The sequence below is a fragment of the Amblyomma americanum genome, unplaced genomic scaffold (assembly GCF_052857255.1).
Source record: "Amblyomma americanum isolate KBUSLIRL-KWMA unplaced genomic scaffold, ASM5285725v1 scaffold_428, whole genome shotgun sequence".
Taxonomy (NCBI): Eukaryota; Metazoa; Arthropoda; class Arachnida; order Ixodida; family Ixodidae; genus Amblyomma; species Amblyomma americanum.
Window position 1 is genome coordinate 807425 of NW_027526899.1, and position 25860 is coordinate 833284.

The 25860-nt window shown below is 44.5% G+C and overlaps 1 protein-coding gene across 1 annotated transcript in view; it reads left to right on the forward strand.

Moving 5' to 3' along the window:
• Positions 1–21637: 21637 nt before the first annotated feature.
• The window catches only part of LOC144112592 (uncharacterized), a 29073-nt gene continuing 24850 nt past the window's right edge, over positions 21638–25860 (forward strand). Inside the window, exon 1 of the mRNA XM_077645387.1 lies at positions 21638–21739. The gene's annotated coding sequence lies outside the window, so the exon portion shown is untranslated. The remainder of the gene's footprint in view (positions 21740–25860) is intronic.

Sequence of the window (25860 nt, forward strand, 5' to 3'; positions counted from 1 at the left end):
AATGGCTGCTACCTATATATATGGAACCCTTTGCAGCAGGCTTTGAGAACCGTCTCAAGCCAGTCTTGTAAAATTAACGAAAAAGTTTTTGATGTGTGCCTCTTGTTTATTAATAGGTGTAGTGTGTGATGTCAGTGCACGTTAAAGAACATCAGCTGGTCGATATTTCCGAAGCCCTTCACTAGAGTGTCCCTGATAGCCTGAGTTGCTTTTGGATGTTAAACTCCCCTATACCATAAACCATCTTCTATAATAATATTAATAATAGTTCTGGCAAGACTACTTCATGTGTGCTTTCATTTGCTTGTTTTGATACCTTATTTCTAAAATGGTACTCTAGTGACAGGAATGAGTCGGAACGGTTTGAGGCTCTGAAGTTGTGTCAGATACAGACTTATGAGAGGATGTCGATATTGAAAATAAGGGTGGCAGTGTAAATATTCGAAATTCCTACATCGAATTGAACATGTTTGTTATTCGGCTCGTACTCAGTTCAAGAATTTAGTATCTGAGTTTTTTATTTTCGAAAGTTTTGAAATATTTAGTTAGCAGCAATCCAATATTTTGCTGACTTTCATTAATCCATTCATGGCAGAACCAAAATATCTGGGCAAATTATCCAAACATTAAGTTTAAGGTGTCAGGTAAACTGTACAATGGCATTTGTTTCTGTCATTTATCGGGTCGACTGTTATCACCCAGGCACCGATTTTCTTGGATGTTTAGCAAATTTCTGCAGGTGGGTTGGTCACATCACACAAGCTGTTAACATGATCGTGACCACCTGCTTCAAACTCTCACAGAATGAGAACACATCTTTTCATCATCAGCAGCAGCAGCCTGACTACGACCATTGCAGGCCAAAGGCCTCTCCCATGCCTCTCCAGTTATCCCTGTCCTTTGCCAGCTGTGCCAACTGAATGCCCGCAAACTTCTGAATCTCATCAGGCCATCTAACTTTCTACCACCCCCTGCTACACTAACCACAGTCAGAAAAAAAAGGTTGGGAATTTTCTTTCGATCCAATTGGACATTCAAACTGGTTTCATTTGGATCTTCGAATTGATTCTAGCTGTGTTTTTAGCCACCCGACCAATTGAACCTCACTGGATTCAACTGGACCAACAGATTGGACGAATCAGGTACTAGCAGTTGTTGCATCTAGAATATATTCCCAAAATATGCCTCACAACATGTGAGAAATACTTCTGCAACTTAACATATTATTAATATGGAAAAGGAAAACTGATTTGTGAGGAATTTAGGGAAACATTGTGTCTGTGTGGTTCTTCCAGTGCGCCGAAATTGCACATTTGTCACGGGCTTATCACTGTTTGCACTGTGAGCCTCCCCACAAGGATTTACCGCAATTTTTTTTATCAGTGATGTGGGAGGGGGCGTTTTATAACTCAACCGTTGGATAAATCGGTAGTTTCTACCAGTCCCTGGAAATTCAAAATTAGGTATTGTTACCCATAATGTTACCCTTAATTGTTGCTTCATATGAATTCATTGATTTCATTTTGTTTCTCATCACCTGTGGCATACTTTTAAGTACTGTTTCTGTTAGCTTGATCTCTCCTCCTTTACATATAAAAAGGATCAGAGCTAGAAATCACGAAATTATTAAAAACGTGGGTTAATGCTGTTAATGCTGGCATTGATTTCCAGCCATAGTATAAGCTAAGCAGTTGTATCATAAGCACGATGTCTGCTGGTATTTCTTTCTTGTCCACATTCTTTCATATCTTTTTTTCTCTGTAACTGATGGATGGTGCCGAGTACTTTTTGTGTGTTGTGCAACGTGCAGTCATTTAGAAAGAAAGAATTTAAGCATCGCTGTCTATGGCAGTGCAGTTTTTATTCACTTACACTGCTTTTCTCTGTTAATTTTGCAGACTAATATGGACAAGCCAAAGGAATACATGCTACCACAGGAAGAAGCCTTCAATATAAATCCTCGTCTTCACAGATGCTTTGTCCTGATGTTCATAGCCTGTGAATTAACTTGTTTTTAGACCTTAGTGCCTGGTGTCCATGGACGCATAATGCCCCATCCATGAAAAGCACAGATACTTTAAGCATCGATGAGGGTTATTATTGAAGATATCATGGGGCAACATGGTATAAGCATAAAGAAGGGTATGAGTATACAGGACATCTTGTTATCATTTGGTAGAGCACAGTGCAAGCAGAATATTTTGTTTCCCCCACTATTTCAAAATTTTCATGGAGCAAGGTGTTGTAAACAAAAATACATTCTGTGCAATAAGTAGCCATTGGATGAATGTGCCATTGGTGGCCATCCTTAATCTCCCTTCTGGTGCTAAATGGACTTTAAGAAATGTCTAGCCTAACTTGTCTTTGTTGTTACAGTGCCATGCGAGTGCATTTCTTATTATTTGGTTATTTTCTCTGTTGTTTTTTGTTTTTGCTTTAGTCACATTTGGGACCTTATGATGAAGCATGTCTACCAAAGCTGCAGCAACAGCTTTTATTACTGTTCAGCCAGACATTCAGGGTGGCATTTTAATCCGTTATATTTAAACTGCTCTGAAATGAAAGCCACATTTAATGTGCATTTCACTGCAGTTGCTAATTCAAAGTACACAGTGTAGCGTGGTTTGTTGTGGCCGGGCATTGAAGCTTGGCATTAATTTTCATGTGTATAACACAGCTCACACAGGCTGGCTGAACAGTGTCTGTTGCTACATGGGTTTAGCTCGCACCATGACGTCTGTTTCATTTTTAGGTTTGCGGTAACAGAAGGTGACTTTTTGCTGAATGAAGTATAATAATATTATATTTACATGTAATTCTTTATAATTTTCTGACCGAAAATGGAAACCGTGTTTATGTCCATTGCTCATGATGTATGTGTTTGTTATGCAATCCATGACTGTGGTATGAACTATGAACCAGCTTTGAGAAGAAATGAGGCAGGGGGCTATTTATAGCTTAACCTTTGAATAATTAGAGAATATCTTCCAGCCCCTTGAAGTCCGAATTAATGAGGTTTTACTATTCTTCCTGTTAGCTTTAAATGTTGCATCTTATGAATTCATGGTTTCGTATTGTTACTTATTCTGCGTGTCTACATCACCTATTGCATGCTGTTAATGCTGTCCAATCAAGAAATCTACATTTCTATGGACATCATGTTTTTTTTAGTATCGTAGTCAGTATAGTTTTGTATATTTTGGTTGCAAAGACCAGATACTATTTTAAAAAAGAACATGGAGTTATGTTTGCAAGTTTATATTTTTAAATTGTTTTTATACAAAACGTACATTCGATTCGATATTGGAAGGTATATTTTTCTTAATATTCACATTTGATAATTTAAGCATTCACACACCCCTAATAATTGGGTAACTGGAACGGTGGGAATTTTTTCTGAGCTGTTGGACATGTTCCTTATAGAAATATAAAAACTAAAAATTCTAGTGGACTGTTGTTCTTGACTGAAGGGATTAAGCTCTACATATGAAATTTAACTCTACTCAAGTAACGCAGCTATTGCATAGCACTCTTGTCTACAGTCACAATCTGATAGCCCTAGCAGTATGTGAGCTGTGGCGTATTGGGCCCCACGTTTTAATAAAAGTGGTCAGGTTTTTAATGCAGGAATGGCCACCACAGACTGCAAGGCTGGCGTGTTTCCTGGACATAGTCCACCTGATGAAAAGCGCCCTGTCAAACACAGTGAGCCATCCATTAGTACAAGCATGAGTACTCACCGGGACAAGTCCACAGGCAAGCATATTCACCAATGCCCACCCTGCGGCAAGATTTTCAAGAAGAGATCACACCTGGTGGAGCACATTCGCACCCACGCAGGCGACCGCCTGTATCATTGCAGTCACTGTGATAGCACATCCGCTTATAAGAACAGCCTGGTCAGACACCTGCGCACCCATACCGGTGATCGTTCATATCATTGTGACCATTGTGACAGCAAATTTGCAGTTAAGAGCAATTTGGACAATCACCTGCGCACCCATACGGGTGATCGTCCGTACCATTGTGGCCACTGTGGCAATGCATTTGTACAAAAGAGCCACCTGGTAGATCATGTCCGCATCCACACTTGTGAGAAGCCGTTCCAGTGCCAGCTGTGCCCCATGGCATTTGCACGAAAGGCAACCCTTGTGGCACACGTGCACTCCCACAAGGGTGAAAAACCATTCCAGTGTGACTTGTGCTCAAAGGCGTTCTCAGTTAAGGGGAATTTAAAAGCACAAAGAGACATGACACTAAAGGAATAATAGTGTTCCGTGATGCCCTTTGGAGAGAGTTTTGGTAGCAATCTTGCTGGCAACCAGATAACGGCATGCTAGCTAGGTGGCCTGTTACAAGTGTTCTATCCTAAAATGGCGCTCGACTGCGGTCCCGATAGGCACGACTTCGATCCTGGCTGCGACAGCAGCATTTCAATGGAGGCGAAATGTTGAAGGCATGTGTACTGTGCGATGTCGACCACCACAGGTGGACAAAATTACCAGAGGTCTGCACTACGGCGCCACTCGTAGCCTGAGTCGCATCGGTGTGTTAAACTCCATAAACCGAATGAAACCCTATGTCCGTAGTTAGTTTGATTTGCAAGTAATCTTTAGTGTTGACACTGCACTGGCACTGGGCAATTCTGTATCTTCTTTCTGAACCACGAGCCTGCTATGCTTCCAGACTTACGTGGACAGGAAAAGATTGACATGAAGGGATGACATCACTTCCTATTGAAGGAATGTTTTCAGTGATAATGTGTCCAATATTTTCGCCTCGTGTTCTCAGCTTTCCGATGAAGATCAGAAGAAAATGTGGCCTGATTATTCATTGAAATTTATTTCCCTAAGCACACTTGTGTTATTTAAATGTTTTATCAATTTACGGATTCCTAATGCAGCAGCTCTATTTGCATAACACCAAAAGATAATATGCTGCTGTGATGTTTTTTCAGTGTTGTGTTCTTGTAGTACTAGCAGAATGTATGAGAGGAGAGAACAAAAGATTGTGTGGCATGCTTTTGTTTTTATTCTTTAAAACTACTTTTTTAACCAAAAACGTTAAAAGAGTTTAACTGCACCAGTACCACTTCTCAGAACACTGTTTCGGTGCTGCATGCAAATGGCAGATTTGGCAGAATATTGCAGCCTTTTTTCAGCCTTTTTGGTCAGAATAGCAGTTGTGCTGGATTTGTGCTTTGAGTTAACTTGTTTGTAAGGTGTATGTGTTACTGAAGCTAGCCTTGTGACATTTTCAATGGGTGTTAATGACAAGAAGGCTATTGGGTTTGTCACCACTGATGTCAGTGTTGTTCTAATTTCTCTGATTCATTATAAGCTGTTCAGCTGATGTGCTTTTAGAAACATTTAGTCCACTGAGGCAAGAAGTCTTTCAGTGTATTTTCAGATTCTATTTTATTTCTTCTTGTGTGTTCTTGGTTCCCTTGTATGAATATTTTGTTATAGCTGGTGTCAAAAAGTGGTCTCAACATTTTGGCTCTTTGCAGTACTAATTCCTTTTATTACTATTCTGTGCATTAAAACTCAAAAGCATTCATACTCTTTGGTTTCCCATTTCTGTGAGTAGCTAAGCTGCTCCTCTCCCTAAACTGAGCTTTTATGTTGACAGGCAGTTCTAGCCTCCCGCCCGAAAATAATTTTTGGTGTCACTAGTTGTATTGCTCAGCGCAATGTCTGCAACTATACTACTCTGTGTGGTTGCATTCCCTGCCTATTGACACAACATTGTACAGAGGTTTAGTTGGTTTGTTCGGAGAAATTTGTTTACTTTTCATTCTGCACATCAACGGTTGTTTACTTAAGTTAGGGTTGTTAACAAATAAACATGCGGCAACCAGAACTGGGCTCTTAAAAATTATTCCCCAAGTTCTGGTTGCATCCGTCTATAGGGCTGTCTGAAAAATTTGTGGAGAAAAGCAGTGCAGCATTCCTTTATAGCAGCTCTAATCTTGTCCGACATGTTTGCAGGTCGTAGAGGTTCAACTGGCATCAATGTTTTTACTTTATTAGGGCAGTGTTAGTTCACACTTACACTGTATTGTTCACAATAAAAATAGTTATGTGGCTCTTTCTGGCTATGATGATGTCTGTTCAGTGGCAAAAAAATGCAATTATTGCCAGGAAAATTTGATTATAAAAGTTTGGCCCCCACCGAATTCAAACTCGTGACATCAAGATCAAGACAAACTCTACGATGACTGTTTATAAGTGAATGGCGGCGTAGCCTCATGGATCACATGAAAAGAACTGTCTTGATGCACTGCAGACTGCTTGCAAAAGCCGCTGGTTGTGGTGACATGTATATATCTTTTTAAAGCAAAAGCATTGCTTGTCTCATTATGAGAAACACCAGCAGCACGTGTTAGTGTACTCGCAGGTGGTACAGTAAATCCCAGGGTTGGAACCCGACCGCAGTGGCCATGTTTCGGTAGAGGCGAAACACAAAAGGCACCGTGTGCTGTGTGATATTGGTGGATTAAAGATGCCCAGGTGGTCGGAGCCCTCCACAACAGCACCTCTCTCTTCTTTTCTTCTTCCACTCCCTCCTTTATCCTTTCTCTTATGTGGTGTCCACCAAGATAAGCGAGACAATTACTGAGTCATTTCCTTTCCTCAAATCCAATATTCCTTTTCAAGTGCTGGGACTTATCACACCCGCAGCTAAACACCCAAAGGATTGTAGAAATAATTTCTATTATGAATATGCACTTAATACTTGAACATGTGATGAAAATAATGCTGCGACTGGTAGCTAAATATGTGCGCACAAATATGGTGTACAATGAGCTACACCACTTACTGTTTTGGAAAATGTCATTGGCTACGTTGACTGTATACCATAAAAAACAACCTTATTTGCGAGATAAAGGATAAAAAATTCATCTGATACAAAGAAATCACCACTAGATGTAGCCCACTATCAGAAAAAGCTGTGAGTTTACTTTCTATGTACACAATTGTGTACATACAGCACCAAAGGGTATTTCGGGGTGAGTTGCTAGTCCACTTTATAGCAGACAAGGATAGAAAAGGAGATGTAGAGAAACCAGACCACTATGCTTTACCGTTTTATGCTTTACTATCTTTACGTTTAAGCATCTCCCTTACACAAAGAAAATGGTGTGAAATACGGGTACAAAAGAGAAACAAACACAACAGGACCAGAGATCTCCCTTAGTCTTTTTCTCCTACTGTCTGCTTCACAGAACTAGAACTATGCTATGGAAACCCCTACTTACCCTAGATAATGCTTCCCTTTCGGTGGCAGATAATTACTGTGGAAATATTGATTCCCAGAAAAAAAAAATATGGTAATGATTGCTTAACATGCTTGCTGGGTACAGAGTAATCAGTTTTCTGCCGTTATTTTCCAAATGATTCCCTTTACAGCCTTGTCATCACCTTAACACTGTGCTGTCTTTTGAGGCAAGGTTCTCCATTTGTATTGAGGCATCTTTACAGCCAAAGGAAAGATCTGGTCATTTCCTTGTTATTGATATGATATGTGAACTGTATTAAACTTGCATTTATGTCAACCTTGCTGGTTTTGCTTTGCTGTTACTTGTAGCTAGAAGAGTTGTTGTTTGACATGACATGATGACTTTGCTTTTTTGTGACAATGGAAACAAAGTGCAGATATTAGAGATGCTTGAATGATACATGAAGCAGTCAAACTTCGATATAATGAACACATATATAACGAATAATTGGATATATCAAACTCTCGCAAAAATTTTGGTCAAACGTGTATATTTAACTTCCTCGCTATAGCGAACGCAGTTCGGCATTAAACGTATATAACGAACTGCGCGACGCCAAGCCCTACCTCACTTTAATAGCAGGCGGCAGGCTTCGTATCACTACCAGTGTGTTGTGCGGCGCAGCAAACGTCCAGGACTACCTCGCCGGCGCTCGGCATCGAGAGTTGACAGCCAAAGAAATCGTCCACATCTCACAACTGCTGGCAGCGGCGCTTCAGCAGCGGCGGCAGCGGCGTGATCGAATGTTTTTTTTTGCCTTTTAGTGTTAGCAGCGGCGTGTCCGCCGTTGCGTTCTTTGGAGGCTCTGTCGGTGGTCGTGTCGTGCAGTGTGGTGCGCGGGTAGAGTCAGCGCTGGTAGAGTGAACTAGAAGAGTGTCAAACGCATATGCCGCCTGTGTATCAAAATTGAGGTAAAAACCGGTAATTTCCGCTTGGAGCGCTGCGAACGTTATCCTTGCCTAATTACCTCTTTAAAGGCGGCAGAACCCACGCGGTGCATAAGTATACCGCTGGCGAACGTGGCCCGTGCCGTGACAACGCAAGCACTGCATCGGACGCCCGGGCACAACCACGAGGGCCAGCTCACCGGCTACTCGCAACTGGTGTGGCAAATCATCCACCTTCATTCCAGGCCTCAACTTGAGTAGCACGGTCCTGGTGGTTGAGCCTTTCTCCTTCATCCCTTGGACGCGCCAACGCTCCCGCGTCACCTCCGTCACGTTTCCGAACGCCGCGAAAGCAGTCCTGATGTCTTCGTCAGCCACACCGTGGAGCATCCAATGCAGGCGCAGCTTAACCTGCTGATCCTCCGGGTCGAAAATGATGCACCGGCGTCCTTTCACTTGTAGCTCCTTCAATGCAGCAAGCTTTTTCGTGGCTTCAGCACTGCTGAGCGTCACCGCCCACACATGATTTATCTGATACGCCCCCAACGCCACGACGTCGGGGAGCGCACCAGCGTTGGCGAGGGCGTCCCGAAAATCTTCCACCCGGTAGGGAGGGCCTCGCTCGCACGTCACCATGCAGAAACACCGTGTTAAACACAACACGTCCTGTTGGCAGAGTAGGCAGAACAATCTCGTAGCCCTTATCTGCGTCGGCAACAAGCCTGTTTCCGCGGCCAGCAAGAGCCGCAATCGCCGCTCCGCCGGAGCTCATGATCCCGCGTCCGTCACGCTCGGTGGCCGGAAGTAGAATGCAAGGTTCCCAGGTGTTCCCAGTGCAGGCGCTATGGACACGCGGACTGCGTCCGTACCTACGCGTCGGCTACCGGTCTCGGAAAGGCGAACGACACCGCGGAACTCATGGACGTCGCCGAGGCGGAGGAAGCAGCGACTGGCACGGACGAGGCGGGCAAGCCGGCTTCAACGCTTGCCACGTGTGTGAGTTCCAGGAATAGCACCAAGGCGGCCGACGAACCAGCGAGCCAACCGCCGACGGTAGACTGCCCCCGCTTTGCTAACGAGACGTCAGGGAACGGGGCCTGCCCAACAGAGCCTGAGGACGTCGAGGCAAAAGAGCCGAGCGAGGACATCCACGAGAAGAGCGGCGCCCGTGTAACTAGCGTCACGCCCCCCGTCACTACAACGGCGAAGCGTCCCCACGACCAGACCAGCCCCGAAGGGGACAAGGTGGTAGCGCCCGGCGTCGAGGAACCCCCTGCAAAGACGGCTCAATCCCGGCGTCCGAAGTTACGGCCGCGCCCGAACCTTTCGGATGACAAGCGGGCCGGCGGCAAAGTACTCCACGAGCAGGCCGATGTTCTTCCGCCGGATGATACCGGCGGCCACAGTGGCGTCTAGCCGCGCGCTAGACGTGGGAGGTAAGCGCCATGCTGTTGGGTCCTTCCTCTTAAGTTAAAATGGCTCCCGCCTCTGCCTTTAAAGTCGCTACGCTGAATGTACGAGGCCTGGCGACTAGGAAAAAACAAGGTCAGGTGTATCGACTTATTACGGAGCGCGAGATAGATGTATTGGCCGTGCAAGAGACGAAAGTGGACGGCAACGAAGGAACCGACAGCATGGTGCAACGTTTCACGACTAGATTTTTTGCTGTCGTCAGTCATGCAGTGGGGACATCTACTGGTTGCGTGCTCTTTGTAAAGAAGATCCCGGGGCTAGAGGTGCAAGCGTATTTTTCGTGTGTGTCTGGCCGGTGTATTGTCCTTGACTTTTCCCTGAATAGCATTGAGTGGCGCATTGTTGTCGTGTATGCACCGAATGGGGTAGAGGAAAGAGTTGCTTTTTTCCAAAGCCTCCTAGAGCGCGTTTGCACGGAGAGGCAGCTCATCGTCTTAGGTGACTTCAATTGTGTCCTAAATGCTCGCGATAAGTCAAGCATCCGGGGGTTTCGAGACAGGAGCACTGAAGTGTTGATCAGAATTATTGATAACGGAAACCTCGAAGATGTGGCTGAATGTCTTGAGGGTGCGCGGGCAGAGAAGTTCACCCATTTTCAGGGCTCAAGCCATGCACGGCTGGACCGCATTTATACATCAGTTGACCTTGCCCCTGTATGCAGCCAGTACGAAGTTGTGGGAGTGTCATTCTCAGACCACTGTTTAGTTGAGTGCTGCCTCGGAAGTGTCAAGCGAAGCAAGGCATTTTCATGGGAAATGTGGAAGCTAAACAACACGCTTCTTCGCGACGATGTCTACTACCGAGCAGTAAAGGATGAAATAGGAAAAATAAACCCGTGCAAGTCCCTGAAGATATGGCAACAGTGGGAGTTAAGCAAAGAATCTTTAAAAATCAAAGCAATAGAAAGGGCCACTTGCATCCGGTATAAGGAAAAACAAGACGAAGCTGAGTTAAAGGCACAACTGCAAACGTTGCTGAAGCAGGAATGCAAGGCGCCTGGGAAATGGATTGAAGATGTCAGGAAAACCAAGCAAAAGATAGAACTCATCGAAGAACGGCGTTATCGCGGAGCACTGGTGAGGGCGAGGGCGGAAGACACAGCTGCTGGCGAAGCGCCATCAAAACGTGCTCTCGGTTTAGAAAAAGCCCACGCTGAAAGTAATCACATCGATAAAATAGAATGGGGGGGTATCTTATCGGCAGACAATGACCACATCGAAGCAGCCTTTACACAATTCTACCAGAGGCTTTTTTCGTGGCATCCGGCAGACGCAGTTGCATTTAAGCATCAGTTTCTTGGTGCAATGCCACGGTTGGACGAAGAAAGGAAAAAGAAAATGGAACTAGAAATAACTGAAAACGAAGTAGGGCATGCGATAGATGAATTAAACCTCGGAAAATCACCAGGACCAGATGGATTCAGTGAGGCATTTTATAAAGAATTTAAGCATGAAATTGCCCCGGTGCTATGTACAATGTTTAACGAAGCCTATGGAATAAACTTTTTGCCTCCGTCTTTTGGGACTTCCCATACGGTACTCATACCGAAAACTGATGATATAGAGAAATTAAAATCTGTTACCGCATATCGACCGATAGCACTCACTAATGTGGACTACAAAATTTTTATGAAGGTAATATGGCGCGAAGACTACAGACAGTGATAATGGATATTGTTGGACCCCACCAGACATGTGGAATAAAAGGGCGATCGATTTTTTCCAACATTCACAAAGCACGCAGTGTACTTAATTGAAACCTGCGATGCAATTAATGGGCGGGTGGCCATGCTTCAGATTGATCTCGAAAAAGCTTTTGATTGTGTTTCTCATGAAATCTTGTTTTCCGTTTTAGACCATGTGAATGTCGGTTCAGTTATCCGCGAGGGTGTAGCCCTGGCGTATCGAAACTGCACGACAAGATTGATTGTTAACAAGTGCCTGGGGGCCCCCATTAGCGTGCAGCGTTCGGTGCGTCAGGGCTGCCCCCTCAGCCCTCTCTTATTTTGTATTTACATCGAAACACTGTGTAGGAAAATAATAGAAGACAATAGTATTAATGGCTTTAGGTTGCAAGCTGCTGAAGTTAAGCTGCTGGCGTATGCTGACGACGTTGCTGTATTCACGGTTGATCAGGGGAGCATAAGCGAAGCTGTCGGGTGTGTACGCGAGTTCAGCGAAGTCACCGGTAGCGGGGTTAATTGGTCCAAATGCCTCGGACTCTGGCATGGATGGTGGCCATCCCACCCGGACCATTTTGCCAACGTACCGTGGGCGACGACACCGGGCAAGTATTTGGGCGTTCCGCTCGATGCTTATCGCGAAAGCGAGGAGTATTGGAAACAGCAAACGAAAGAAGCACGTGACAGAGCTGGAAAATGGAAAGGCACCAATCTCTCCATTTTCGCCAGAGCTACAGTCTGCAACCTGTTTTTTATTAGCAAGCTCTGGTATGTGATGCAGGTTTTGCATTGCTCTCGGGTGCACATTCAGAAGTTACACCGGATTTTTGCCGTCTTTATATGGGGTTCCGAATGGGAACGTTGCAGCCGAACGAACCTGTTCCGGCGGGTAAAAGACGGTGGGTTGGGGCTAGGGCACCTCTTTTTAAGGCAGCTTTTGAACCGTTTTTTGTTTTTTCGCGACGTCTCAGACCCGTTCTTGCGCACCGTGTGCCAGGTGAGGCTGCGGCGATTGCTGCCCGAGTTTGTTGTTACCACAGAAGAGCTCTCGGGTGGAATTTTTGGTTACTACAAAGAGATTGTAGCAAGCGTTAGGTTTCTTTCAACGCGTTTTTCTAGCGATTATTTGTATATAACTAGAAGAAAGAAGTTGTACCATGATCTTTGTGATATTGTTTTCCCAGAGCCTATGTACAGGGCCTTGTACAGTGGAGGTCCTGGAGCTGATGTTTTAAAAAGGGTAAAGAATATGCAGGTGCCACCAGGAGTAAAGACCATCTTTTTTAAATTACACACCGGGACACTCCCAGTTAAAAAGTTTTTGGAAGGAAAGGATTTCTTTTTACCGTGGGGATCGAACAGCTTAATTTGTAAACAGCCCGAAACAATAGACCATGTTTTTTTGCATTGCTGGGAAGGGGTTTATTTTTGGGATGTGTTACAAAGGACAATAAAGAAAGAGCTACCACTTGACGCGCAGGGAATTCGTTATTTAAGCACAGACAATGAGGATGGGGTACCATTTGATCTCATAATGCTCTTGGGCCTCTACTGTATATGGCGCTCCAGAATGGCAGGCTATTATTGTGACAAAGACGCACGACCTGCCCGAATTTATTTTCGGGAAAGAATGGACTGCTTTCTGGCCATCCAGAAAGCAGCTGCGGAGCCTCCCGAGTGGCTCTCGAGGCTAGAACCGCTCTGTATGCTTCGTGAATTTTAGAATGACGAAGCCAGACTCATGCTGGCTGACCACGACAGTGTCTTATGTACATAGTGTTTTGTGTGTTTTTTTTGTTGAATGTTTTTTTTGTTAAATGTTATGAGCCAAAGCCAGGCAATAAAGAAAAAAAGCATAAGTACCGCTGTGGTTAGTGAACTCGCTTCACACGCGGAAGACTAGAGTTCAATTCCCGCTGAATGAGCGGTATATTTTATTTTGATTTATTTTAAATCACAGTTTATTTTAGTGCAAACAAGTCGTGCTAGCTAAAAAAAAAGACAACCGAAACAAGTTTGTGCAGTGCTGCCTTGCTGCTACCGTGGACTTCACCTTGTCGAAACATATTTGGCCTGAATCTCCGTGCCACGCAGTGCCAATTTTGAATGCGCGTTTAGAGCACATACGACGTTACTCTCCAAGCTCCGATCTGTGCTTTTAGCAGATGAGTAATACAAACACGCCCTTCAAACAGTGCTGGGAATTGTTTCGTTCAGCTTGACGTCTGCCAGCTGCAGAGTGCGTCACGCAGACTACAGTGAGCTAGAATACTATTAGGTATTCTAGTTCACTATAACGCAGGTACGCTGTCGATCACTGAACGGAGTTTTCGTCTGCGAGGTGACTGTAGTGTTTTCTTTCAACTTGTGAAAGAGGGAAAAAAATCACAACTGGATCAGCTCAGACTTGGCGGCGGCTCACAACACACAATGCAGCGAACGTTAATGCGTTAAGGATCCTGCAGCCATCGGTTAAACATGTCCGCCGAAGGATGCGCGAGATGCATGATTGCGAAGCATGGACGGCTAGGTCATCGATAAAGTGGGCACACTTCGTTCTTGTCACTGTGGAAGTATGAGTGAATTCAGAAGTACAATCAAGCCGCCTTTCTGAACTGCAGTGCAGCGTATGCAACAAGGATAGTTTTATTCAAAAGCATGGGCGCATTGCACTTAACTGCACGAAGAAAAAGATTGCAGTAATTTAGACATAATATAGCACCATCTCCGCACATCAGGCTATAATGAGAGCATGTGTGCAGTAGAAATGAAAGAAAAATCAGCTAAAGTAGGTATTCTTCATTGTTTTTAAATCGAAAATGTTGTACATAATCTTCATTTCGAATAGTAGGCAAGGAAAATGCTATTTTAAATCAGCTTGAGCGGTCCCCCAAAACTCCACAACTGCACCTTTAAATGGGAAAGGATTAAAATTTTTGCATTTCGCATTTTCTCATACAGTGGTAAATATATAGATAACCACGTGGTAATCAACTATAGGTACCCGGTAAACAGACTATGATTGCGATCACAAAGACAGTTGTTTGTTCGGTCGCTCACATTCCGGCTCATGGGGAAGGCTACTATACGGTTAAGAGGCACAGGTTAATAAAACCGCGAGGGAGTCATTGTAGCTTTTTGTACATATGTTACGTGAGCACTAAATTTACATGTTACACTGCTTCACTGCTGAAACCAAACTGCATGAAAGAAACATTTGTATATAGAGTTAAGTGGACAGGTTTTATATGGAGCAGGGAACACGGCGCAGAAAAGATGTCAAGTAAATGCCGCTCTTGGGGCGAACACGGCAGGCCACCAGATGCCGTGATCGCCTCTTCTCGCCGGCTAATTCGCTCTAATCGTCTTCATCAGACGTTCAAGCAAGGTTAGAAATTAAACAACGTGGCTTAGGGAGGATATCTTTGGGAGCACATGGCAATACACCAAACCAAGGGGTACAGAGTGATATGGGATGGGCGTCGTTCGAGAGAAGAGAAGCTAGCAGTAATTAAGATAGCACTTGAGGAGCGATTGATAAAAAAAAATGTGAGAAAAGCAGTGGGCTAGGAAAGTTTTCAGATACCTGTATATAAGGATATGTTGATACGAAATGGAGAAAGCGAACTAGTAAAGTAATTTGGCAAGAACTAGTAAATTGGCAAGTAAATACCTGGACAGCAGTAGGGGGGCAAATCAGCAATTATCGGTTAAGAAAAAGGTCAAAGAAACAGAGAGAGCTCTGTGGAAAACAGGTATGCTGACGAAATCAGCACTGGGAACATACAGGATTTTTAAGCAGGAAATTACCAAAGAAAATATCTAAGATAATTGTAGGGGAAGCTCTTTGTTGTTTGAGGCCAGGACTGGAGTTTTGCGGACTAAGACGTATAGAGTCAGGTACCATATGAGATAGACACGTTGTGCGTTGCTAACGGAGAGGAGGAGGAAATGGCTGAACACTTGATAGTTTTCGGTAAAGGGCTTCATGTGACCCTACAGTGGAAAGCAGCGCAGCTGATTTATCCAAGGCATTGGAGTTTAAGGAAATTGAAGGGAAAGTAGATTTTAAGCGGGTAGAAGTAACCAAGCGAAGGTTATCTGATTGGTGGCTAAAATCAAGAGAAGAGTAAAATTTAATAAGTCATGGCTAGGTGCCTTGAGCCACAGCCTAATGTAAAGGGTCGGCCGTATCCATCCATCCATCTAGCAGACGACACGCATGCAGCACAAAATTTTCTTGTGACTGCCGTTGCAGCAAAATGTATGCCTTTTGGTGCGCTGTTTCTCATATTATTTGTGTGGTACGTGTGTTTAGTGTTACCGTTTTACAAGTGACGCGTTGATGACTGCAGTTGCTGGAGAGAGTAGCGAGCGAAAATGCATTGCTGTTGCGTTCCGTTTCGCATGTTCAGTCAGCGAAACAAGAAACCCGGCGTTTCATTCCATGAAATTCCTGCCGACTAAGACCTTTGGGAAATACTGCTCAAGGTAACTCGAAGAAAGGACTGGCAGCAAAACACAATATCAAATTATTCTGCAGTTTGTAGCTTGCATTTCCAGCCTAGGAAATGCTACACGTAGACAGTTTACTTTCCATCAAGACAGGTGTGGACTCTTTTACCTGACATCAGCGCTCCTAAGAGTGTTACATGGCCCCAAGAAGTATGTACGTCGATATCATGCTCAAAGCCGGCGAACGCATCTTCAAAGGCCATTGGACACATGCTTGCTCTACAGTGTGAATAAAATCGCGGGTTTGCCTGTCCTGATAACAAGGACAGCGGCATATTATGTGCAAGAAGTTCATCAAACCATTGCTAATAAACCATGCACTTGACATAATTAACAGACAAGAACGTAGTTGCAAAGATGCACAACAAGAAACCTCTTTCCAGAAATTATTGAAACTGGAGTAAAACGAATTCCGCCGCCCTCATCGCACCTACACATGCCATTTTTCCTTGTGAGTGCTAACGTGTCTCTGTCTTCAAGTGCAGTTTTTTTTTTAGTATTAACAAGTCGCCCGCCATATGTCTGATACTCCTCTTGTGCCAGTTGTCATTTCATTAACGCACGCGCTTGTCATTTGGTGAAATCCGGTCAGTCAGGCCTGCTGTGTTACTCCCAACGTCACTGTGCGCGTGTACATCACACAGGAACCTAGTGAGCTGTGTTTCTTGCGGAAAGAATAGAGAGGAGGGTCATGGGTTTATTTGAAATTTGTCAACGTTATTCAAGAGGGTACCGTTCAGCGAAAGCTCGTCGGAAAAATGTCCAGAAACAGCGCAGGCGGGGCCTTCCAAGATCTGCTTCATCCGATCAAGAGATCTCTCACAATGCTCCGCAGCAAGATTGTTACAGAGGAGTGCTTCACAATGTTCTAAGAACATTATAGATATGAGGGACGTGCCCCCTGCGGGCCAGGGACTCCCCAGGAAGCTAGGTTACCGCGTCGTCTCGGCATTCATCCATTGAGCGCCATTCAGTCCTCCTTTCCCACGGGTCACCTGACTACAGTTGAGAGCGCAGGTAATTCCGGAGTTCCTCCAGCCCTTATTCTATCTCATGGATTATTTTCCCTTTTTGCTTGTCCTAAGTACTTGTCTCGATTTCTTGCCACTGGCAGCAGTACAATATACAACCATGCATCATGCAGTGAAAATACTTATTTTGCTGCATTTCTAGCCACTTCAAGCACTGGTTGCTATATGGATGTTACGAACATGTTCCTTTTGTTGTAAATCGTCCAAAAGTTACTGATTATGCAGCAGACAAATGGTCCTAACGGCACGATAGAACAGCGTGCATAGCATGCTTTCAGATTTCGAAATCGAAGCTCATGGTCCTCTTTCAGTATTATGTGGAAGTCAGCTCAGACTTCTTAAGCATTTGCTGCACTCTGAGACATTCAAAAACAAGTTTTTTGCCATTAACAAAATAAAAGTTGTTGCTCAAAGCCAGAAAATAAGGATGAAAGAGCATGATCGAGTGCCGCACATCACAGCCTCCCAGCCATTGAAACCGAAATTGGATGGATGGATACGGCTGAACCCTTTAAATCGGGTGGTGGCTCAAGCCATATAGCCATGACTTATGAAATATTACTCTTGTCTTGCTTTTAGCCACCAATCATATAACCTTCGCTTGGCTACTACTACCCGCTTAAAATCTACTTTCCCTTCACTGTCCTTAAACCCCAATGCCTTGGATAAATCAGCCTCGCTGCTTTCCACTGTAGGGTGAAGCCCTTTACAGAAAAGTATCAAGTGTTCAGCCGTTTCCTCCTCTTCTCCACAAGCAATGCACAAGTTAACGTGTCTATCTCGTGGTACCTAACTCTGTTTGTCTTTGTCCGCAAAACTCCAGTCCTGGCCTCAAACAACAAAGACCTTCCCCTACTATTATGATAGATATTTTTTTTGGCAATTTCCTGCTTAAAGATCCTGTATGTTCCCAGTGCCGATTTCATCATCATCCCTGTTTTCCACAGAGCTCTCTATGTTTCTTTAATCTTTTTCTTAACCGATAATTGCTGATTTGCCCCCTTACTGCTCTCCAGATATTTGCTTGTCAAGTAAACAGATATGTCAAGTAAATGCCGCTCTTAGGGACAACACGGCAGGCCGCCAGACGCCGTTCGCCTCTTCTCGCCTTCTTCGTCAGGTCCCTCACACGCAGCTTCTCCCTGGATCCCTGGGCAGCCGAAGGTCCCTGCGTGATGCATGGTTAAACGCTCGGGCACGGCAGGCAGGGACACGTGGTCGACTACAGTCCTAGAAGAACCACGTCCACTGCTATTGAGCCACTGCATGTAACCTGCAACTGTGAGGTCGCTGACTATATAGATCGACAACATAACGAAAGTGGAACGTAATGCGGCAACATTTATGTTTACATGGTAGGGAGAGGGTGTGCAGATGGTGTCTTGGCACTCACAAAGTGAAGAAGCTAGGCCTTCTGCTTCGAAACAATTATCTTTAAATAATTACCCTATGAATCTGCAATTACTGCATGAACACCACAATGTAAAAAAAAACATACGCTCCTTGTTTTCGGTGACATCAAAGGAGGGGAAACCCTCAGAGTGCTTGCCAACGTTTCAACTAGAGGAGTTGTCGTCGTCTGGGTAAAGCCGATGGCGGGGAGTATCGCCTTGCCTCCGAGGAAAAAGGCCCGGTGGGGGGGAAAAGGTTTTAAGTTGGAAGGGTGTTGGAATGGGGAGGGTGAATCTTGTCTAGGCTTGGCGGCTGCTAAAGCGGCTTGACCGGTGGACCTGCCAAATAGAGAAAATAAAAAGGCTGGCTCATCAGAAAGGAATATGAGGGTATATTGAGCGTGGAGAGATATGGCGAACGTGGGGGCTTTGTGTCCACCTGCAACAGGTGGCGTGGTACGACTGGCTTCGTTGACCTGAAGAACGAAAAAAATATGATGAAACAATTTGAAGCAGCACTTTGAAGGCAGAGTGAAATGCGGAAAAACAACGAAAAAGGGAATTAGAGGAAATAGAGAATAGGGGCGAGATTAGAAAAATTGCGAGAGGAAGGGGGAGGAAATGCGGAAGCCAAGGGTTCCTGAGAAATGACAGCAAGAGCTTCAGGGCATAAGGAAAAAGTACAACGATCAGAAATAAAAGGGAGGGAAGAGGAAAAACTCGGGTTGGGGCGGAGGGACAGAGTGAAAGGAAGGAGAAAGCGGCGATATGAAGCGCCAAAAGAACGTCTTAATTACCACGTGCAAGACATTTTTATAGAATTATGCCAGCACTGGAATAGATTCTAAGTTTCCTTTTCACATATGTTGTTCTCTGCATGGTTTCAATGCTTTAAACTTGCGGATTACGGATACCTCTCTTTGTTTTCTATTTCTTGCAAATTTCAAGCCATTTTTGCATGCTATATAGAACACATTTTTCTCACTCGCCGAGCATAAAGAAGGCGTGGGGTTCGAGCCACCTTATCTGCAAAGCCCGTACTCCAGCGCTTTTCTCCCGAGGACTCTTTCCTGTATCCAGCTGTGCAGAACGCAAGCTTTATGAGCACCTGCTTTTTTTTTCTGTGGTTTGCCACTGGTTGATATGCACAAAGTGGTTTTTTGCTTGCAATGGATCCACTGGTCCCAGAAGAAATTCCTTCTGGTCTTGTGCTGGGGTGTACTGCTCCCAGAAGGAAGCCTTCTGGTTTGCGCTGCTGGTCAATTGAAATGGTCCCTGTAGGAATCGAGCCTCTTCTGGTCACTGCTGGGCTTCTTGTTCTGAAGTGTCTACTGGTTCCTGCAGAGAACTTTTTGTTGTTCGATTGACAACTTTTTGCTGTTGTTTATGTTCCAATGGTATTCCTTAAATAACAAAATTTTTCACTTAAATTTCTTTAAGTTTTTCTGCTATAAATTGCAGAAATAGTGCTAAAATTTAGTGAGAAAACTATGGTTATTAACTGTTCCCCACTAACACCTGTGGGATGCCCTTAATCAGGGAGTATATATAAGCATTCATGAGCTCTTAGTAACTTCTTGTATACTAACGTGAGTGCATGTTTCTCATATAAGTTCTGTATAATGCAGTGCTTTGTTGTTGGGCTTGTTGGCGCTTGCTACGATTAAAGCTGTGTGTTCTCACCACCCAGTAAACCACAAATATCCATTCGACGTGCCGGAAAGATCCAAACGTCATGTCCTGAAAGGAGCGTCTATTAGATGTCCATCATAAGGATCACCATATGGACGTGTTAGACGTTGATAGGACGTCAATAACATGAATGTTTTTTATATCTAGAGCACGTCCGCAAAGCGCGGACACTAGATGCCTAATATATAGCTAGTGCATGTCCACCAAGCGTGAACACTCGATGCGCAAATTATGTTCTAATGTGTGTCCAACAAACACGGATATTGGATGCGCAAACTGTATCAATTAATATTGCCCATATATCTTTGGCAGCTTTAGTGCCGCATTTGAACGTACGAAAAGCTTGAATCTTAAGATGCGTGCCATATGGAATCAATTTATTATGGCGCAGTATCTGTCTCATACAGTATCGTGCGTTTTTATCGCTGACACTTTCAAAAATTTCCCCGCCTCAACCGCTGGCTCGTTTGCGGTGAAACTGCACACAGAGCTTGCGTATTATGGTAACTTTTGTATCGTAGCAAGTTTGACTACGGTACTTACTTAGTTGAGCCGTGCATGATGCGAAAACATAATCGTCTACGTAGAGATCGGCAACCAAAACCCGCAGACGACGCTTTTTCGCTGAATGGCGGCAGTGGCGCCATCTGTTTGCGGTAGCGCAAAGCGAACGACAAGGCCGTCGAGGAGAGCGTTGCAAGGAGCGTGGGCCGTTTGAATATGCCGTTCCTGTCGTTTCGTCTGCTTCTACTGAAGCGCTTACAACATTTTCGACTAATTAAGCGGAAAAATATCAGAACAAATGATTTAACGAGGCTTTACCTTTTAAAGAATATTGTTTGCAATGCTCGCCTCGGCGGCCTTGTCGTCACGGTTTCCACTGCCCAAAACAGATGGCGCCACTGCCGCCCTTCAGCGAAAAAGCGTCGTCTGCGGGTTTTGGTTGCCGATCTCTACGTAGACGATTATGTTTTCGCATCATGCACGGCTCAACTAAGTAAGTACCGTTGTCAAACTTGCTACGATACAAAAGTTACCATAATACGCAAGCTCTGTGTGCAGTTTCACCGCAAACGAGCCAGCGGTAGAGGCGGGGAAATTTTTGAAAGTGTCAGCGATAAAAACGCACGATACTGTATGAGACAGATACTGCGCCATTTCCATTCCCCCCAAAACCAATAATTATTATTATTATTAATCGGAAGCTTAATTCCTGCATATTCCAAAATGCTAAAGCATACGTGCGGTGCATTTGCTTGCAAACTGAGTCGTTCGAACTCGGCAAACTAGAGAAACAGCTTTACAGTGAAGGCAGTTATCCAAAGGCGTGCTAAGCGAAGTGCATACCGTAGCAGACGACGGCGCAGGCCGCTCGGCGTCCGTGTGGGCGCGCGACCGTGTCACGCGTCCACACAAGCACAAAAAAAAAAAAACTTCAATCATTCTTTTTTTTTTTGTACAAATGGTGCATGAGAAAGACAACGCAAACATAATTTCTGGCCTGAAAGGTTTAGTAAGAGCACAAAAAGCCATAACGGGAAAAACTCATGCCAGCCTCACCTCGCGGCACCTATCGGTACATAGTAGTACCAGTAGTACTCGATGCTCCGCATGTTGCGTGGTAGCGCGGTCTTCGACTCGGCGCGGCAGCTCAGCTTTAACTGCTTTAGCTTTGCCAGCGGTAGCGCTGAAGTTGTCGGTTTGTTGGGTTCTGGCTTCCTACCACACAATATTTTTGCGTGTTCTACCATTTCTGCACTCCACATATGGCTCGACATTCATGAAAAGTATGTGCTATAGCCCCGTTTGCATAGCGGTTTCTTTCCATGTGTTCGGCATGCCGTGCCGCCGTTTGCTGTCAGTTGACTAATGTTTAATTGAAAAGGCTTAGACCTTACTTCTTTGTTGCAGCATCGGACGATTTGTACTGAACTATTTAAGACCATCCTTTTCTTAGGTAGCGGTGTAGGTTGATTATAGATGCCCACGAAGAATAATTGGTGTGTCTGCTGAGTGGCAACGCTTCGTGGCGATGCCGAAAGCAAGCAAAGCGCGGTCTGTTCGTTACAAAGCCCGGTTAGAAGTTCAGGCGCTTTTCCGAGCATCTGAAGCGCCGAGCTCTTCGCAGACTCGCTTTACGGGCTCAATTCCGAGTCATTCAGGTGAACCGGATGGCGAAATTAACTCGCCGCGATGCGAGTGATGCCGACTACTTTGCACTTCCTTGCGACAATGCAAGCGGTGCCAGCGGTTCTTCAGATGACCCTTGCGCCAGCGTACTTGAGCAAGCTGCTGATTCTTCGTACGCTCGCCTCGACTTGCCTTCGGAGCACACTGCAAGCTCAAGTGACTCTAGCGATGCCGACATAATGAGCAGTGTGGCGAGTGGCATTTCTCAGTGTGCACTGGTCGCTGCTTCCCAAGAATTGGGACACGACGTCCCGACAACTGAAAGCGTTGGAACCGTTGACGAGTTTCGTTCTCGGCTGGTTGGTTGGGCGTCACTTGAACACAACATATCCCATCGCTCTGTAACGGACTTAATGCGTCTTTTGAAAGGTCACAGCTGCTTTTCTGATTTTCCAACAGACGCACGAACGTTGCTTAAAGCTCCTCGTAGAACTACAGTTATAGCTGGCGTTACTGAATTGCCTCCTGAACACTACTGCAATTTCGGACTTAAGAAAGGCTTGGAGGATGTTCTCTGTCCCGCAAAGCACCCGCCACAGGTCGTTGGCCTTTCTTTCAGCATAGATGGCCTGCCTTTTTCAAAGAGCTCCCATCTGCAGCTCTGGCCAATTCAATGCCAGATTCAACTTAGTGCCACCCATAAATTACCAGAGCCGGTGATCGTTGGTGCTTTTCTGGGCCCTGCAAAGCCAAACTCTGCCAATGAATTCTTTCGCCCTTTTGTTCTCAAGCTAAAAAATTTAGCTCGGGTAGGTCTAATGATCTCTGGCAAACTGGTTAAGGTAGAAATGAGAAGCTTTATCTGCGACGCACCTGCGCACGCATTTATATTCTTGACAAAAGGACATGCTGGCTACGTGGCGTACCCTAAATGTACTGCAGAAGGCAGTTTCAATGAGAAGATGTTTTTTCCTACCTCAGAATCGACGCTAAGAACGTATAAATAATTCCGGAAACAGGAAGATTTTGAGCACCACCACGGTGTGTCATTGTTGACGGAACTTCCTATTGACTGTGTGAGCAACGTGCCACTTGGTCTCATGCATTTGCTGTACCTTGGTGTAGTTCGTAAGCTGATAAACTTGTGGTTTGCGGGACCACTGACAGTCCACCTTAGTCCTGCAGATTGTAAAGAAATATCAGCCAAAAGGGCCGCCCTTGAGGGTTGTGTTCCACATGAGTTCGCTAGGAATCCTTGTGGACTCTGGATGAGAAAGGCTGCTGGAAGGCTACAGAGTTTAGGCTTTTTCTGCAATACACTGGCCCACTATTGCAAAGGGAGTCACTGCCAAGTCCCATGCTTTTGAATTTTCTGACTTTGCATGCAGCTGCAACTATTCTTAGCACTCCATCACTTTGCCAACAGTATGCAGACTATGCAGAAACACTGCTTCAGCATTTTGTGAAATATTTTGCTAGAGTTAATGGACAGGAGAAGGTTTCGTACAATGTTCACTGTTTGTTGCATCTATCAGCAGACGTTTGTATGGAACGCTTGACTCTTTTTCTGCATTTTCTTTTGAGAAGAACATGCAGGAAATCAAAAAACATCGTAAACCTGGTCGTGCATTGAATCAGATATATTATCGGTTGGAGGAAAAACGTGCCACCAGAGCACAGCAAAGTTACTTTGAAAGGCGGGCAAGGGAATTCTTGCTGGAAAATGACGATGTGGGAACTCTCCCTCCAAGCTGTAGACTCCCGCAGTACAAAGGAAGCAGCTTTAAATCCTTCACTCTGAGCTTGAGACCTAATGACAGCTGCTGCCAAATCAATGAAGATGTCATTCTCATAGAAAATATTGCCCATAGAGTGTCTGACGGAGAACCGTGCATAGTTGGCAGGAAGTTCTGTGAAACGGAACCATTGTACAATAGCCCGCTTGACTCTAGACGGGTTGACATTTCAGTTGTGAGCAAACTCTCCTCAATAATGTGTTGGCCTATTAAAAATGTGAAAAAACTGGTGAAGCTGCCGTACGAAGGCAAGTCTGTTGTCTTGCCACTTTGGACACAGCATAATTTTCGGGTAGTGCCTGTATGAAGGTTGTAAAGCTTCCTAAGAAAGGTTGTTTTTCGGCACACAAGCGTGGACTTTGACATCATTTGGGATGTTCATCTGGTCTGATGGCTTCTTGAATTTCGTTTCGCAATGTGCTCTGTATTTTCATTATCACAACTTTACAACTCCTTTCATTTGCTCATTTCTTACGGTTTTTGTGGTGAAGCACCGTTCAGCACGCCTAAAGCATTAGGATGCTTAGCACCAGTATTTATTTGGCTCAGCTAGATAAGCTGTATTCTGGTGCTAAATTTTTAGCGTATTTGCGCTTTAGTTTTTTGCTCTCTGGACGCCTACCCAGTTCTTGTATGCGCTTGGAGCGTTGGACTACAGTTTGTCTTATGTGCTACCTTTTAATGTTCCACTCATGCACATGTGCACATATGGAAAGTGGCTCAGTCTTTTCTTGCTCTGAGAACAATAAAAATTCTAATTTTGTGACCTTGTTAAGAATGCTACGAGCATTCAGCAGAACTATCCTGGGCTATGAATTATTTGCACTTTTGGAATGCGATCTGTTATGGTAGTCACCTGCTGTTGGTGATTCGTTATGGTTTTTTCAAGCACCCTTACGTTGGGTCCGGCAGAGCAAACGCTTGTTTCGAGTGTCGTCCAGAAAATACAAATGGTCATCGATCTTCAGCTTATCGTGAACCAACGATACCCTTTGTCTGTTCAATCTCTCGACAGCAACGGACTTCCACAATTTCTTGTACAACTTGTACAATATCTTTTGCATCGTCATTGCTGATGCTAACAGATGTGCCTTTACGTTTCTGACAGTTCTTAAAAGCACTGTCTTTTTCTTTGGAGTCATAGAATTTCTTAATTACTGGTCTAGTGGCATAAATGATGTAAATGTACTTTTCTCAGCTCCTAATAAACTTGGTAAGGTGGGGAAGAGAAAGCGGGAAGATTTGAGACAAAAAGCGCCTGCAATATAAACCATGCGAATAATTTCGTTTCCTGCAGATGGGCGTAATATATCATATTCCCTTTGGTTTATAGCCTCGCTTACATGAGTTAGACAGGCCGTCGCATTGTCAGGCTCATAGAACACAAGACGTCTTTGGAAAAGAACGCAAACCTAGCAGAACAATACAACTTGTCAAAATCCAGTTGTAGGTTCAGTGCCGTGTTAGTCTCCACGTTCTTTGTCCTGCTGTCCTGTGCTGCTGAAAAAAGCTCGTTGTGGATTACCAACTCACTCAATATACCACACTTCTGCTCTAAAGTTACATATGCTAGGGGCGTTGTTTTCAACTCGTGACTCTAATGGCATTCGTGCATCCTTTGGCGCAAGGTGGCCAAAATTTGTTGAGCAACAATGCCGAGGGTGATTGCATTTTTGCCAGATCTAACGGCCCGGCACAAATCATCGTAACCACATGTCTAATCGGGGAAGTCCAAAGGTTAGCTATGAGCCATCATAAATTAGAATCATTTGACGAATTTGGTACAATGGTACGATGCTACAACTAAAAAAAATAGCAGTTAACACTTTGCCATGGCCCATGCCATCACATATTACTTGGCTAACCGATCATAACAATACATGAAATGAGCTTTTTAAAGTTTGAAATCATTAAAGAACCTGATATCAAAACACTCGAGCATACAATTTCTTTTTCTTGCGATTAGCTTCTTGTTTAGGTAA